Consider the following 17161-nt stretch of genomic DNA (forward strand, 5'->3'; position numbering starts at 1 on the left):
ACCATTTTGATGAGTATAATTTGGTAGTACAGTTTGAAATCAGGAAGTGTGATGCCTCCTGCTATGTCCCCCTTTCGCAGTATTTATATGGCTATTTGGGGTCTTTTGTGGTTCCATACAAATTTTAGGATGTTTTTACTACTTCCATAAAATATGTTACTGAAATCTTGATAGGAATTCCATTGCATCTGAACATGGCTTTTGATAGTATTGACATTTTAACAATATTATTCCTTTTAATACATGAACACAAGATACCTTTCCACATATTTGTTTAATTCCTTTCTTCAATGTCTTACTTCAGAGTAGAGATCCTTCACCTCCTTAGTTAAATTCATTTCTTAGTATTCTATTGTTTGACTCTATTGTAAATAAATGTCTTTCTTTCCCAGAAAATTCATTGAAATTGTATAGAAATGCTACTAATTTTTGTAAGTTGATTTTGTATCCTGCAACTTTACTGTATTTGTTAATTAGATAATAGTTTTTTGATCGAGTCATTAGGATTTTCTATATATTAAGTCATGACATCTGCAAATAAGGACAATTTTACTTCTTCCTTTCCAATTCTAATAACTTTTATTTCTTTATCTTCCATGGTTGCTCTAGTTAGGAGTTCTAGTACTATGCTGAATAGAAGTGGTGAGAATAAGGACCTTTGTCTGATTCCAAATCTTGGAAGAAAAGATTTCAACCTTTTGCCATTAAGTTTATAACAGACTTAGCTGTGGGCTTCTCATATGTGCTTTTTCTTATGTTCAGATGTATTCCTTCTACACCGAATTTATTAAGGATTTTTATCTTAAATTGATGTTACATTTTGTCTAATGCTTTTTCTACATCTATCGTGATGATCATATGATTTTTGTCTTCATTTTATTTATGTGGTGTTTCACACTGATTGATTTGCTTGAAGAACCATCCTTGTATCCCAGGGTTAAATCCTACTCAATAATTGTAAATGACCCTTTTAATATGCTGCTAGATTTGGTTTGCTATTATTTTATTGGTCTTTTTCCCATCTATTACTCACAAGGGATATTGCCTTGTGGCTTTTATTTTCTAGTACTGCTCTTTTCTGGGTTTGGTATCAAGATAATACTGGACTTGTAAGATGATTTTATTTTTTGGAAGAATTTGAGAAAGAGTGGTGTTGATTTCTCTTTAAATATTTAGTAAAATTCACCAGTGAAGCCATCTGGTTCTGGGCTTTTCTTATTTGGAAGATTTTTTTTTAATTACTGATTCAATCTCTTCATTAATAATTGGCCTATTCAGATGTTCTATTTCTTCCACATTCAGTCTTGATAAATTCTATGTTTCTAAGAATTGTTTCTATTTCTTCTGGGTTGTCCTGTTTGTTAGCATATAGTTGTTCATAGTAGTCTCCTGTGATCCTTTGAACTTCTGAGGTATCTCTTGTAATGACTCTTTTCATTTACAATTTTGTGGACTTAGGTGCTTTATCTTTCTTCCTTGTTCAGTCTAGCTAAAGTGTTTGTCAGTTTTGTTTATCTTGTCAAAGAACCAACAAAGTTTGGCTAAACTTTTCTACTGCTTTTCTGTCCTTTATGCTATTAATTTCTGCTCAAATGTTTAGTAATCCCTTTCTTCGGCTACCTTTGGGCTCAATTTGTTCTTCTTGTCTGGTTCCTTAAGGTACTATGGTCTATTTTTTTGATGAGTCAAGTTTTTGAGCTCTGAAGATGAAGATGGTGGTGTGACGCTGGCTGAGAACAGTTGAGTATGACTACTGGCTTGGTTCCCTACCTAGTGAGGCTGCAGGATGGGCTCTGCATTTGCCTGGGCTAGGCTAACTAACTGGTTGGGACTTAGTACCATATACAGTGGTAGATGGGCTATGAATTAGTTTTCCTGTCCTGGCAGGGCAGTAGAACAGAACCCAGGGCATGTAAAATTTATTATTTGAGGATGTGAATCAAGCCAGAGCATGCACTGAGCTCCCCAGTCAGGTGAGGCCACTGGTTTTGCTCTGCAGATAAGGCTAGTTATGGGTTGTACTCTCTGTCACCTCTGATTTATTTTGATTACCATTTGCTGGAATTATCTTTTTTCATCTCTTCACTTTCAGCCTATGTATAATCTTAAATCTGAAATTAATTTCCTCATTCATAGCCAGCATACAGTTACATCTTGGTTTTTATCCATTCATCCACCCTATGTCTTTTGATTGAGGAGTGTAATCCATTTCCATTTAGAGTAAATACCAATAAAGACGAATTTACTATTGCCATTTGTTAATTGCTTTCTGTTAGTCTTGTAGCTCTTTGCCCTCTTTTTATCTCCTGTGTTATTTGTTGTTTGTAATGTAAGCTTAGATTCCTTTCTGTTTTTCTTTTGTGAAACTTCTATAGGTATTTTCTTTGTGGTTATTCTATGGTTTATATAAAAGATCCATCTTATAAAAGTAGAATATGGGCTGATAGCAACTTAACCTCACTTTCATACAAAAACTAAACTTTTACTTTTTCTGCTCCACATTTCTATGTTATTAATATCACAATTTACATCTACTTATATTGTGTACCCATTAATACATAATTTAGTTATAGTTATTTTTAAAACTTTTGTCTTTTAATTTTATACTAGAATCAAAGATGATTTACCCACCACCATTATGATAATTCTGTATTTGATAATTATATTATGATAATTCTGTATTTGTTTATATATTTATATTTACCTATCAGTTCCATATTTATTCTTTCATGTTGCTATTTAGCTACATTTTGTTTCAACTTGAAGAACTCCCTTTAACATTTCTCAAAAGGCAAGTCTAGTGGTGATTAACTCCTTCAGCTTTTGTTTGAGAAAATCTTTCTCTCTCCTTAATTTTTGAAGAACAGTTCTGCCAAGCATAGTATTTTTGATTGGCAGTATTTTTCTTTCAACACTTAGAATATATTATCCCACTCCTTTCTGGCCTGCAAAATTTCTGCTGAAAATCTGTTAGTCTTATGGAGATTCCCTTTTCTGTGAAAAGTTGCTTTTCTCTTCCTGCTTTTTTTTAAAAAAAAATTTTTTTGAATTTTGATAATTTTATTATAATACTTCTCACTTTGGGTCTCTCTGGATTTATTGTGTGTGTGAGTTCTTTGAACTTCCTAAATTTGGATATCTGTTTCCTCACACAGATTTAGGAAGTTTTTAGCCATTATTTCTTTGAATAAATTTTCTGCCTTTCTCTCTCTCTCTTCCTTCTGGGTCTCCCATATTGCCTACTTGATGGGTATTAATAGTCTACTTGATGGTGTCTCATATTCATTTTTTTATGCTCCTGTGGCTTGCAGATTTCCAGTCATTTGAATTCAAATTTGCTCATTCATTCTTCTACTTGATCTAGTCTGCTGTTGAACTCTTCTATTGAATTTTTAAATTCAGTGACTATATTCTTCAGCTCTATGTTTTCTATTTTATACTCCTTTTTTTACTATATCTTTTTTGAAATTCTCTCTCTGTTTATGCATTTCTTTCCTGATCTCAAAGAGCATCTCTATGATCATTATTTTGGAGTCTTTGTTAGGTAAATCATTTATCTCCATTTAATTATGGTTGATTTCTAGACATTTATCTGTTCTTTTATTTGGAACATATTTGCCTATTTCTTTATTTTACTTAATTCTCTGTGTTGGTGTCTGTGAGTTATATAAGACAGTAACTTCTCGCCACCTGGATAGGCTGACCTTGTGCCTGAAAAGGCCTTCAAAAAGGATCCCTATCAGATTCCAGGTGTTTCTCACACCTCTGTGTTCATCCCAACTACCTTTTTTTTTTCTTAGCAGGCCCAGTAATATATATTTTTCCAATTCTAATCAGTGCCCCAAGACAGACAAGATAGAAGCCAGTTCCTTGAATAGTAGCTGGAAAATTGGGGTTCCCTAGTTGTATAGATCAATTCTTCTCTCTTCAAAAAGAATCTGAGAGCTAGACTTTATTTCCCAATACCTCTGCATTGAGCTGAGAAGAACTTTTGCAAATGTCTTCATGCTTGTTCAAACCTCATGCTTTCTCAAACTTGCTTTGCTGTCTGTAGCCCCCAGGATACTAATGAATGTCTGGTAGCATCAGTTCTTGGAGAAAAGCCATAAGTCAGAATCTTGGGTAGCTGCTATAAAAATTGGGAGGCACATGTGTAGTCCAACTCCTTCTAGAGAGAACCTGGAGGTTTGGTTTATTGCTGGAGTAAGCCAGGAGAGGAGTCACAGAAAGTATCTACACACCTTTTCAGAGCTATTGCTCTGTTTTCTAAAGCCCCAAGGAAGCTAGTGAATGCCGCTGTCACTACCTCCCAGGTACAGGGGAATTAGAATCCAGACCCTAAGGGAGCAGCCAGAGAAGTTGTGGTGCTAGATGTGCAGCCTGCTTCCATGGAGAAGCTAGGAGCTTATCAGCTACTCACTTTGTCCTAAGCCAGAAGGAAGAGCATGAAAAGTGTCCATTTGGCTATTCAAAAGTGCCACTTTGTTACCGATAGTCCTCAAGGGACTAGAATGCCAGGCCTGCCAGCTTCCAAGGACAGGCAAGTTAGTAGCCAGTCTCTTAGGAAGAAGCTGGAAAAGATGAGTTATGAAACGTGTGTTCCAAACCCTTGTGTTCTAAGACAGAAGCTGGGAGTTGGGGATTCCCTCCCAATTTTATGGCACTGTGCGGGACATAGGGTTGATGGCAGCAAAAGCATGTTTCAGTGATTCCTACCAGTTTCAATGTAGGTAGCTTCTCACTTGCTCAGTATGCAGGAGTCTCTCAACCAGTTTTTTTTATTTCTCACAAAGGGAATTGATGCATGTATAGCTGTTGAGTCAGTATGTCGTGAGAGGAGGTAAAGTCCAGAGCTTTCTATTTGGTACCACTTCACAGGCAGTGCAAGTACCTTATAACGACAAAATAATCCTAATTCCTTTCTCTTGTCTCTTGTATTACTACTGGCATTCATTATACTTATACAAAAGCATATACATATATAATATAATCACATATATATAATATGTGATATATATATACATATGTGTGTGCATATATATGTGTGTGTATGTAATTAAAAAGTTGGCATTATTATTTGCAACAAGCTTTAATCTGTTAGATCAATTAAGAATAAAAAAAATGTCAGAAGAAAAATAAATCACCTCAATCACCTCCCAAAGACAAGGGAGTTAGAATCCAAGCCTGCAGATTTTCTTTTTAAGATTTTTTTTATTTGAGAGTGAGCAAACGAGAGAGAACACTAGTGAGGAGAGGGAGACTCCTCACTGAGCAGGGAGCCTGATGAGGGGGCTCGATCCCATGACCCTGGGATCACAACCTGAGCCAAAGGCAGATGCTTAACTGACTGAGCAACCCAGGTGTCCTGAAGCCTGCAGATTTTTATTTTACTTTTACTTATTCCTTTTCTAATGGTTTTCTTTCATTATGTAAATCTGGGTTTCTGGACTATATAATTTTACTTTTTTTTGAAGAACTTTTTAAAATTTCTTGAAAGGCAGGTCCAATGGAAACAAATTCTCTCAATTTTTGTTTCTGAGAAAGTTTTTATGCTTTCTTTACTTTTGAAGCATAATTTCAAACAGAATTCTAGGTTTGTAGGATTTTTCCCTCAACACAAAATATTTTACTCCATTCTCTCCTTGCTTGATGGCTTTTTATGGGAAAACAGATATAATTTTTATCTTTTCTTCTCTATGGATAAGAGGTTTTTTCAACTGACTTCATTCAAGACTTTTCCTTTAACTTTGATTTTTTATAATTTGAGATGATATGCCTAGTTGTAGTATTTTTGTCATTTCTTCTACTTGGTGTTCTCTAAACTTTGTGGATCTGTGGTTTGCTATCTGATATTAATTTGAGTGAGAGTCTCAGTCATTATAATTTCAAATATTTCCTCTATTTCTTTCTGGTTTTTCTTTTCTATAGCTAGTCTTCCCATTACCTCTTTTGTAGTTGTCTCACAGTTCTTGAATATCTGTTCTATTTTTTCTTTGCTCACTGTATCTCTTTTTAATTTTGGAGCTTCTACGGAGATATCCTCAAACTCAGAGAATCTTTCATCAGCTGTGACCAGTCTATAATAAGTCCATCACAGATTTTTTTTTTCATTTTCTGTTACAGCATTTTTGATCTCCAGCATATCTTTTGAGTTCTTTCTTACAATCTCCATCTCTGTGCTTACACTGGCCATCTGTTCTTGTTTGGTGTATACTTCACTCATTAAAGTTCTTATATTAATCACAGTTGTTTTAAATTTCCAACTTGAAAATAAAAATAAATTCCTGATTTAATGATTCCAACATCCTTGCCATATTTGAGTCTGGTGCTGATGCTCACTTTATCTCTTCAAACTATGTTTTATTTTTTCTTATTTTTTTTCTTTGCTATTTAGTGTGACATGTAATTTTTTCTTCATGATAACCAGACATAATGTAATAGGTTAAAGGACTACTATAAGTAAGCCATTAATAATGTGGTGGTAAGGTGGAGAAGTGGGGAGGGGAAGATTTCTGTATCTTATTAGGTCTCAACTTTTAGTGATCCTGTGTTGTGAACTGCAAACTTCACAGGTCTTTTCAGATCCCCACCCACCCACCCACCTTAGGTGAGGCAGAATGGCGAGAGGGATCTGAATTGGGTATTTCTCTTCCCTCAGGCTGATTAGGTTCTGATAAAACCCCAGCAGGTTATACTCTGGTTAAGTAGTTTCTCGTGAAGGTAGACCTTGTTAAAAAGAACAGGATGCTCTGGAATATTTAAAATAGTTTATTTTCTTGTTCTCTGCCAGAAGGACTATGGGATTTTATTCTGATATTCCTTGTGAGAACCTGTTCCAGTTCCTGGAGATAAAGCTCACTAAAGAGTGGGCACCTCTGGAATATTTAACTCTTAAACTTTCCCACACTGAGCTTCTAGCAATTTGTCAATAAAAGTTAGGTTTTTCTACCTGGCACCTTTTTCTGTGGAAGCTTCTGCTTATGGGTTTCTGTTCTGGTAAATCAATATTATCTGTTTCTCTCTAACCAATTTAGGGGGCAGCAGTTGGCCACATGACCTCACTTCTCATATGGGTCTAAGAGGTGTTGACTTTTCTGTTTGTTCAGCTTACATTTTTTTAGCACAGAGTGGTAACTTCCAAACTCCTTACATGCCAGGCAGAAAAAAAAGTTCTACACTTTTTATTTTTAAGCTTATTCTACAGAGAAAGAAACACAATACAAGTTGAATAACATGCTAACCATTTTTGTCAGGTTTTATCAGTTCTAACACAGATTAAAACTAAAAGGAGATTTTATTACCCTTAACTTTTCTCTCAAGGTTTAGTTCATTCTTAGACTTTATTTTCCTGACACTATTACTAAAGGTCAGCCCCACTCTTTTGAAAATAGGAAAGGATGACTGCACCATTCTATGTAGTTAATTACATTATATTTTTATTTTGCTTCAAAATTTTACCAAGACTAAATCAAGTATTTATGGTTGCTCTATAATTATATCCGGACACCAACTGTTTGTCCCTCAGATAAATGCACTTCTAATTAGGAATGGAGAAGAGAAAACTGAAAATGCCCAACAATCTTTTTTACATTTACTGAAAATTTCTTTTATCTGTTTGGCACACATCTTTGTTCTGGAAATGATCATCCATCTGTTATAGTAGGAAGAAAATGTAATCCTTTGCTCTTTAGTTCCTATTTTCCCATTAGGCCATACAAGGGGAGGAAATGAGTTCTAAGCTATACTTTTGATTTATTGCATAGCTGAACACATTTACACAGAGAAAAGTGCTATTTTAATTTTACACACTTCAATAAACACACATATATATGTTCAACCTTTAAATGTAATCATAAAAGTGACTGTGAGAATTCTTGAAATAGAATAAAAACATACATAAAAGTTTTACTTATAATAGTATTGTTCAGAATCCTATTGTCCAAAATTAAGGGTAGGTTTCTATATATTTTTTTTAAGTGCACATTCTTAATTTAGCCTTCCAAACCTATTTACAAATTACATTGTATTATCTTTTCTTCATTACAATATGTTCATGCTTATCATGCTGGAACAATATGTTATGGAATTTAAAATTCTCTTAGTAGCCCTACAATGTTTCATGAATGCCTGAAACATTTTTTCTTGTGGTCAGGCTTTTGATACTGTTATTCTAAGATTCAAAACAGATCAAATAATTTTTTCATAAATGTTTTTCTTCAGGAAATTCTGATTCTTACTATCACAGAATTTTCAAAAGTACATTATCACATAATCTCTTATATTTATTGAGTACTTACTATTTCAGCTAAGGCGTACATTTTGAGTGAAATTTCCACATCAGCTTCCCCTTCTACCCCTCACAAAGTATCCAGATATATATCTAGATATGAATATTTTTAAATGTACTAAGTGCCCATTGGTGATGTTTTTTAAAAATTCTTGAAACTTGACTTTTTCTTCTTTCTTTGACTTAGTGCTATTTTCTCCCCTTATGTCCTCAATGTCTGGTCCTCATCTACCTAATATTGTATTTCTATCCTTGGAATGGCTTTTGCGAAGCTCTTGTTAATTTTCTCAGCAACTCTTATCTGCTCATTTGTATTTCTTTCTTTATTTTTACATATGAATTTCCTCATCTAATTTCTATTATATCTGCTTTCAACTGTATTCAGCATGGTTTTTTTTAAAGATTTTATTTATTTATTTGAGAGAGAGAAAGAGAGAGCACATGAGAGGGAGGAGGGTCAGAGGGAGAAGCAGACTCCCTGCCGAGCAGGGAGCCCGATGCGGGACTCGATCCTGGGACTCCAGGATCATGACCTGAGGAAGGCAGTCGCTTAACCAACTGAGCCACCCAGGCGCCCTCAGCATGTTTTTAAATACCTCCTTTACATCTGTACTCAGAAAACTATAAAATACTCATGGAAGAAATGGAGGAAGACACAAAGAAATGGAAAAACCTTCCATGCTCATGGATTGGAAGAACAAATATTGTGAAGATGCCAATGCTACCTAGAGCAATCTACACATTCAATGCAATCCCCATCAAAATACCATCCACTTTTTTCAAAGAAATGGAACAAATCATCCTAAAATTTGTATGGAACCAGAAAAGACCCCGCATAGCCAGAGGAATGCTGAAAAAGAAAAGCAAAACCGGTGGCATCACAATTCCGGACTTCCAGTTCTATTACAAAGCTGTCATCATCAAGACAGCATGGTACTGGCACAAAAACAGACACATAGATCAATGGAACAGAAGAGAGAGCCCAGAAATGGACCCTCAACTCTATGGTCAACTCATCTTTGACAAAGCAGGAAAGAATGTCCAATGGAAAAAAGACCGTCTCTTCAACAAATGGTGTTGGGAAAATTGGATAGCCACATGCAGAAGAATGAAACTGGACCATTTCCTTACACCACACACAAAAATAGACTCCAAATGGTTGAAAGACCTCAATGTGAGACAGGAGTCCATCAACATCCTAAAGGAGAACACAGGCAGCAACCTCTTTGACCTCAGTTGAAGCAACTTCTTCCTAGAAGCATCGCCAAAGGCAAGGGAAGCAAGGGCAACAATGAACTATTGGCACTTCATCAAGATAAAAAGCTTTTGCACAGCAAGAGAAACAGTCAACAAAACCAAAAGACAACCGACAGAATGGGAGAAGATATTTGCAAATGACATATCAGATAAAGGGCTAGTATCCAAAATCTATAAAGAACTTATCAAACTCAACACCCAAAGAACAAAGAATCCAATCAAGAAATGGGCAGAAGACTTGAGCAGATATTTTTCCAAAGAAGACATCCAAATGGCCAACAGACACATGAAAAAGTGCTCAATATCGCTCAGCATCAGGGAAATCCAAATCAAAATCTCCATGAGATACCACCTCACACCAGTCAGAATGGCTAAAATTAACAAGTCAGGAAACGACAGATGTTGGCGGGGATGTGGAGAAAGGGGAACCCTCCTACACTGTTGGTGGGAATGCAAGCTGTGCAGCCACTCTGGAAAACTGTATGGAGGTTCCTCAAAAAGTTGAAAATAGAGCTACCATATGATCCAGCAATTGCACTACTGGGTATTTACCCCAAAGATACAAAAGTAGGGATCCGAAGGGGTACGTGCACCCCGACGTTTATAGCAGCAATGTCCACAATAGCCAAACTGTGGAAAGAGCCAAGATGTCCATTGACAGATGAATGGATAAAGCAGATGTGGTATATATATACAATGGAATATTATGCAGCCATCAGAAGGAATGAGATCTTGCCATTTGCAACAACATGGATGGAACTGGAGGGTATTATGTTGAGCGAAATAAGTCAAACAGAGAAAGACATGTATCATATGATCTCATTGATATGAGGAATTCTTAATTGCAGGAAACAAACTGAGGGTTGCTGGAGTGGGGGGTAGGGTGGGAGGGATGGGGTGACTGGGTGATAGACACTGGGGTGGGTATGTGCTCTGGTAAGCGCTGTGAATTGTGCAAGACTGTTGAATCTCAGATCTGTACCTCTGAAACAAATAATGCAATATATGTTAAGGAAAAAAAAAGAAGAAGAAGAAGGTAGCGGGAGGGGAAGAACGAAGCGGGGGAAATCGGAGGTGTAGACGAACCATGAGAGATGATGGACTCTGAAAAACAAACAGGGTTCTAGAGGGGAAGGGGGTGGGAGGATGGGTTAGCCTGGTGGTGGGTATTGAGGAGGGCACATTCTGCATGGAGCGCTGGGAGTTATGCACAAACAATGAATCATGGAACACTTCATCTAAAACTAATGATGTAATGTATGGGGATTAACATAAGAATAAAAAAATAAAAAAATAAAAAATAAATAAATACCTCCTTTACACTTGCTATTTACTCATTTGAAAATAGTATTTTCGAAATTCTGGTTGTTTCCTCTAAACTAGTAAAAATTGGGGGGATGTTCTGTACAAGGAAAACTCTGCCTATTTGTGCTGGAGTCTCAATAACATTAACGGAAAATAACTTTAAAATAGTATATGTTAAACCAGGGTATATGCCACTTTCCATTTCTACTCATTAACTTATAAAATAATCACTGTAGCTGCTGTCTATGCAGAGAATAAGGTAGAGGTGGGAGGCAAATGAAATCACTGAAGGAGGAGACCATGCAGATTTTGACTGTAGAGTGGGAAAAAAAAATAAGAATGACCTCATTAAAACATCGTAAATAGAACTAGCTAGACTTAGTGATGGACTAAGGGCTGAAGAAAAAAAAAAAGTGTGAATAATCATTTTGTTTTGAATTTTATCACTGGTTGTCTTTTACTAAAATGTGGTAAAGTGAGAGTTGCATATGGGTGAGAGATCAGGGGCTCAATTCTGAACACCTTATGCTTGAGGCACATGTGACATAACCAAGTGGTTATGTCAAGTTGGGAGTGAGACAGAAGATTCAAAATTTCAAAAGAAAAATCCAGGGGAATTATAAATCTGAAAGTTCATGGTATATAGGTGACAGAAAATAATAAAAACATTGCTAAAATTTCTTGAGTACTAAGGCACTGTGCTAAGTGTTTTAAATGTGTTATCTCAATTAATATTCAAAACACACTTTACCCTAAATATTACCAACTCCATTTTACAGATGATAAATATGAGACACAGAAAAGTTAAGCAACTTGTCAAAAAAAGACCATAAAGCCTGTGACTGTCAGAATTCAAAACCTTAAACCCTATCTAAAGACTGCACTACATTATACCCATGATGGACCATGAGAGGGGAAAAAAACATATAGACAGAGACTTAATGCTAAATAACTTGGCATTTAGCAGATAGGTAAATAAAAGTAATGACTAAAGACAACTAAGAATCCCTGATGAGAAATGTAAGCAGAACCCCAGAATAATATGTCATGTAAATGAAGAAAAGGAAACTTCAGAAAAGAGGAAATTGTTTATCTGTTTCATATAGTGCTGGGGTGTATGGTAAGATGAGGACTGAAAATGAGCATCGGTCTTGGTAACTAGGAAACTTATAGTATCCACAATGCTTTGAGTAAGAAGAGTTTTGATGGGCATATAAAAGCCAGACTGAAATGGAGGAGTCAACATGGTCACATGTGTTCACACGTAGACATCTCCTGTGCTCCCAACGACAACCAAAAAGATATACTCATGCTCAGTAACAAGAACAGAACAGAAATGCAAACCTCGGAGCAATTGCTGTAAGCCTTCTAATCTCTGAGCCTAGGAGACCAAAACTATCCAGTTAGGATAAATTAAAAAAAAAAAAAAAAGTAAGAGCCAGACTTGAAAGCAAGGGTAGAACTGTGCCACTCTACTGTTTACCTGTCTGCTTTCAAAGAGATAAAAAACTATCTTGTATGTAACCTGGACCAAGTGCTAAAGGTTTTAGAAAGTGAGCCTAGGAAAGAGAATTATATCTCCTCACCAGGAATTCAGCCGAGTTACTAGCTGGGTCTATGACTAGCTCTGCACAGGAAAAAACCCCTCACCTGCCTCTTAGAGACACTGTTAGACTGGGACCTGGTGCACCAGGTGGAAAAGGCCAGGTAAATACAGCTAGGAAGAAATAAGCATAGGGTGGGGTGAACCAAAAGAGAGAAAAAATTAAAGACATTTTTAAAAAACACTCAATATAGGTCTGTAAGCCATAACAACAAAATGTTTGATGCAATGTAATGCTAAGAAAGGCAACCAACAGAATGAATCATTGAAACATGAATGCATTTCAAGTGAAAAAATTTTATGAACAGCACGACTCTAGAATAAGTATATTTTGGATGAGATAAAGAAAGATGTAATGCTCAGTAGAACAACACAAATTTGTAAAACAAAAATAGACATAAGTAAAACTGTATCAAGTTAATAAGCAGAAAACTTACTAGGCTCTTTATGGTATATATATAAAATGGTGTATATATATATATATGGTATATATATGTATGTGTATATAAGGTAATATAATATAATATTACATATAATATATTGTAGACTTACTATTTTTCAGATAAAGAACATTACATTATTTAATTCATTTTATCTTCATAACAATTCAGAAGGCAGCTACTTTTTGTTATTTCTACATAAAACACCAAGACACCGAGGAATGGGCATGGTCAATGACTTGCCCAAGTTTACACAGCTGGAAAGTGACAAAGTGACATTTGTACCCATGCAGTCTGATTGCATGACCCCTGCTCTTTATAATTACTGTTTGCTACTTTTTCCTGCTTCTCCATGCTTTCCTTCCGCATTTTTCCCACCTATTCCATGGAATAACTTCTGTATTTTGTAATGTTACATAAGAAAATCATTATTAATGATTTTATAGAAGTTAAAAATATGAAAAAGCATATGGAGAAAAATGGAAAGATCCTCTTCAAATATCCAAAAATTACTTCTCTTTTGTGAAGTAATCACCACTGGGAAGTTTTAGGTTGTACTTCCAGATCCTTTTTCTACTATGTATTTCTTCAGTATATATTTGCATATATGTTGTTTACATATATATTAATATATATATTGCTTATTTATAAATGTTTTTAAAATTTATTTTTCTTTAATTTTTTCCAATTAAGAGTATGCATAGGAGCTATTTTCATATTATCACTGCTAATATATGTCACCCATTTAAATTGCAGTATATCACAGTATAAAATCCTAAAACTTGGCAATTTTCTTATTGATATTTATAAAGGTTATTCAAATTTTTCACTCTTAAACAATGAATCTTAAAAGAATATTCTAATTCCTGCCTCTTCTCAACTATTTGTACATGATATTATTTCTATAAAATATAAACCTAGAAATAAAAGTCTTATTATTAACAAGATTAAACATTTATTCAAGTAAATATTGCCACTCATACTTCTAATTCTATGCATTGCAGTTTATATGCTAACAACTCTGACTTCTTTTGTTTTGTCTTACTGATCCACAGAAGTTCTTAATATATTTTGAATGTTAACCCAGTCTAAAATAAGCTGCAAATAATTTATTTTATTCTGTCACAAATTTTTGATTTGTTAATGTTATTTTTTTCCTATCAGAACGTTAATTTTCTTGTGATTTCTGAGCCTTGTCATGATTTTATTTTTTTAAGATTTATTTATTTATTTTAGAAAGAGAGAGGGAGAGAGAGGAGGGACAGAGGGAGAGGGAGAATTTCAAGCAGACGCCCCACAGAGTGGAAAGCCCAATGAAGCATGACCCTGAGATCACGACCTGAGCTGAAATCGAGTCGGATTCTTAACCAACTGAGCCACCCAAGAGCCCATGAGCTTTGGCATGTTTAAAATAAGCATTTAATTCCCCAAGACTGAATCTATATTCTTCTGTATTTTCCTATAATAATAACTTTTTTATAATAGGGAATTTAATCATTTCCTCTTTATTATGCTTACTAATGTATTGGGACATCCATATTTTTATTTGTTTCTTGCCCTTACTACACCTTATTTTTGTTGGTTCTTTATTTCTCAACATTGACCTTTATTTGATTCATTTTAAGGTTCTCATCAACTCTGCAGTTATTCTTTCTGGGATTTAATAAGCAAATTACCGTTGTATCACATGACTATCAGATGTCTACCTGCCATTTTGGTGCTACATATCCCTATCTGCAGGAAGATCTGGACTTAGGTCTAGCTTCCCCTGGTTGCTCCTTCCAGTGATGCAGCTTTCTTAAGCAGAATGAGATCTGTGTGTAGTGTTCTCTGACTTTTAATCTATAAATTAAGGGACAAATGTGAAGTTTGCCTCCACTCCCTGACCTCGGGAAGAGGACTTTGCTAGCCATACTCTCATGCCCACATTCTGTCTTAAGCCAGTGGCATGGTATCCCTCAATAGTTTATCAAAATGATTTAGGACAAACCTCCCTAATTACTAGAGATAATAATAATTTTTTTTCCCATTTGCCTTATTTTTATCAACAATTGGTTCTTTCAATGTGAAACATCTGTCCTCACACTGCTACTTATTTCAAAAATCTCCTTGACTGTACTTGAAAATATTGCTTACATTTTTATGTTTCATATAGATGATAACCATCATACAAACATACCTTTTGTCTCTTGTGGCAAATTTATGCACATATTAGTCTCAGCGTTTCACTAGCATATTTACTCTGGTGACCATCAATGTAATCATTGACATACTTAATTTTTTGACTACTTATTTTATTTCTTTATAAAATGGGAAGTTGAATTATGCTTAAGAATGACTATATAATATTAAAAGATTCATCCAACTACAAGAGAGGGATATGGAAATATTCTCTTCTAAGTCAATTCCAGAAGCATGGCAAAAACAGTAACAGAAAGTATTGAAAAATAGACACTGCTGGAGTTTTTACTTACTGTTTTTTTGTTTGTTTGCTTGCTTATTTGTTGTTTTAAATTCCAATTGTTTTTTAAATGGTGTACCAAATGTTAACAAACAACTTCAAGATAAATAAAGGATCCAGGCACACAGGCGATGATGTGATAAGGTGAAAAAGAAAAGACTAGAAGTACAATACTAGCTAAATGAACAAACAAGAAGTTGAAATCACATGTTCTAACATGTTGGAAGTGAGGCAGATGAAACAGCCTCTGAAAAATAGATTTGGGACTTGCAATGTCTGTGAAGTGATGGATATGTAAAATATTGGGACTTTCCTGGCTTGCTTTATAATTCTCACATGCAGTCTCTGAGACTTATTTAACACTCTATTGAAGTTTTAATGACTAGATAGTATTTATATTCTTTATGCCTCTTTCTGTAATTTTGTTTTGAGATAGCATCAGCAGGAAACCTGTGATTTTCAATATATTAGATATTCTTAGTTGTAGAGTGTTGATTTATGACAAAATGTGAGGGTCAGTCTTACATAAGTCACCTGAATTCATGACAGTGTATTATTACCATAAAAGCCTACTCTAGTTTCAAATGTTCAGTTTTATTATTTTTCTACTCCTGCTACCTAAGTTGATATTTCTTCACTATTTAATAGCAAAGTGAAACAGATCTTTCCCCCACATGACCTAGTTGACAAAAGTCAGAGAAGCAGGGAAAAATAAGACTCCCTATGAGAAATAATCAAGCAAAAATTAAGGAGAAAATGTCATGCAAAATAGCTATCATAGTATTATAAAGTTTGTAATATTTAAACTATTAAATTTGTATGTGGAGGGGCGCCTGGGTGGCTCAGTTGGTTAAGCGACTGCCTTCGGCTCAGGTCATGATCCTGGAGTCCCGGGATCGAGTCCCGCATCGGGCTCCCCGCTCGGCAGGGAGTCTGCTTCTCCCTCTGACCCTCTCCCTTCTCATGCTCTCTCTCTCTCTCATTCTCTCTCTCTCAAATAAATAAATAAAATCTTTAAAAAAAAATCTTTAAAAAAATTAATAAATAAATAAAATAAATAAATAAATATAAAATTCAAAGCAATGAAGCAAATTTTTGGTAATCTTAAATTTGATTCAAAATATTGATACAAACTCAAATGTATTTTTCTTTCCAAAATAATACTTATCTAACTCTATGCCCTGAGAGACCTGAAAGATATGACAAATCTGTAACAATAAATACCCTTAAAACTCCAAGTGTGTCTTCAAATACCAACCCCAACAAAAAGAAATCTTGGGGGCACCTGTCTGGCTCAGAAGAGAATGCAGCTCTTGATCTCCAGGTTGTGAGTTTGAGCCCCACTATGGGCTGTGGAGATTACATAAACAAACAAGCTTTAAAAACAAATAAGTAAAAAAGAAATGTTGGGGTGATATAAGCCACATGATGGTGGTCTGAATCATTTCTTTTTTCTCTTGCCTAGGATTTGCAACTAATCAGACATCCATAACTGAAAAAATTGCCTCTGCACAGCATATCAGGTCACCGAAGAAATCCACCTATCTATGTACCCAAAAGTGAGTGGACTGGACCATAGAGGAGGCAGTGGTGTAGAGAAGGTGTTAAGTCCAGGAGTGGGACAGTGTGACTTTCTGGTAGAGGAGGTACAGGGAAGGCAATGAATGGGAGTCTTCCCAGATACGCAGTCTGCCCATAGAGAGACCTGTTGCTGTCTTTGAGCAGAGACCGTAGTGACTGAGGGGATGAAAAGGAAAAGGAGGGCACCTGGGTGGCTCAGTCGGTCAAGCGTCTGCCTTCAGCTCAGG

The sequence above is a fragment of the Mirounga leonina genome, unplaced genomic scaffold (genome assembly GCF_011800145.1).
Source record: "Mirounga leonina isolate KUSES-001 unplaced genomic scaffold, KU_Mleo_1.0 Mir_199, whole genome shotgun sequence".
Classification (NCBI taxonomy): domain Eukaryota; kingdom Metazoa; phylum Chordata; class Mammalia; order Carnivora; family Phocidae; genus Mirounga; species Mirounga leonina.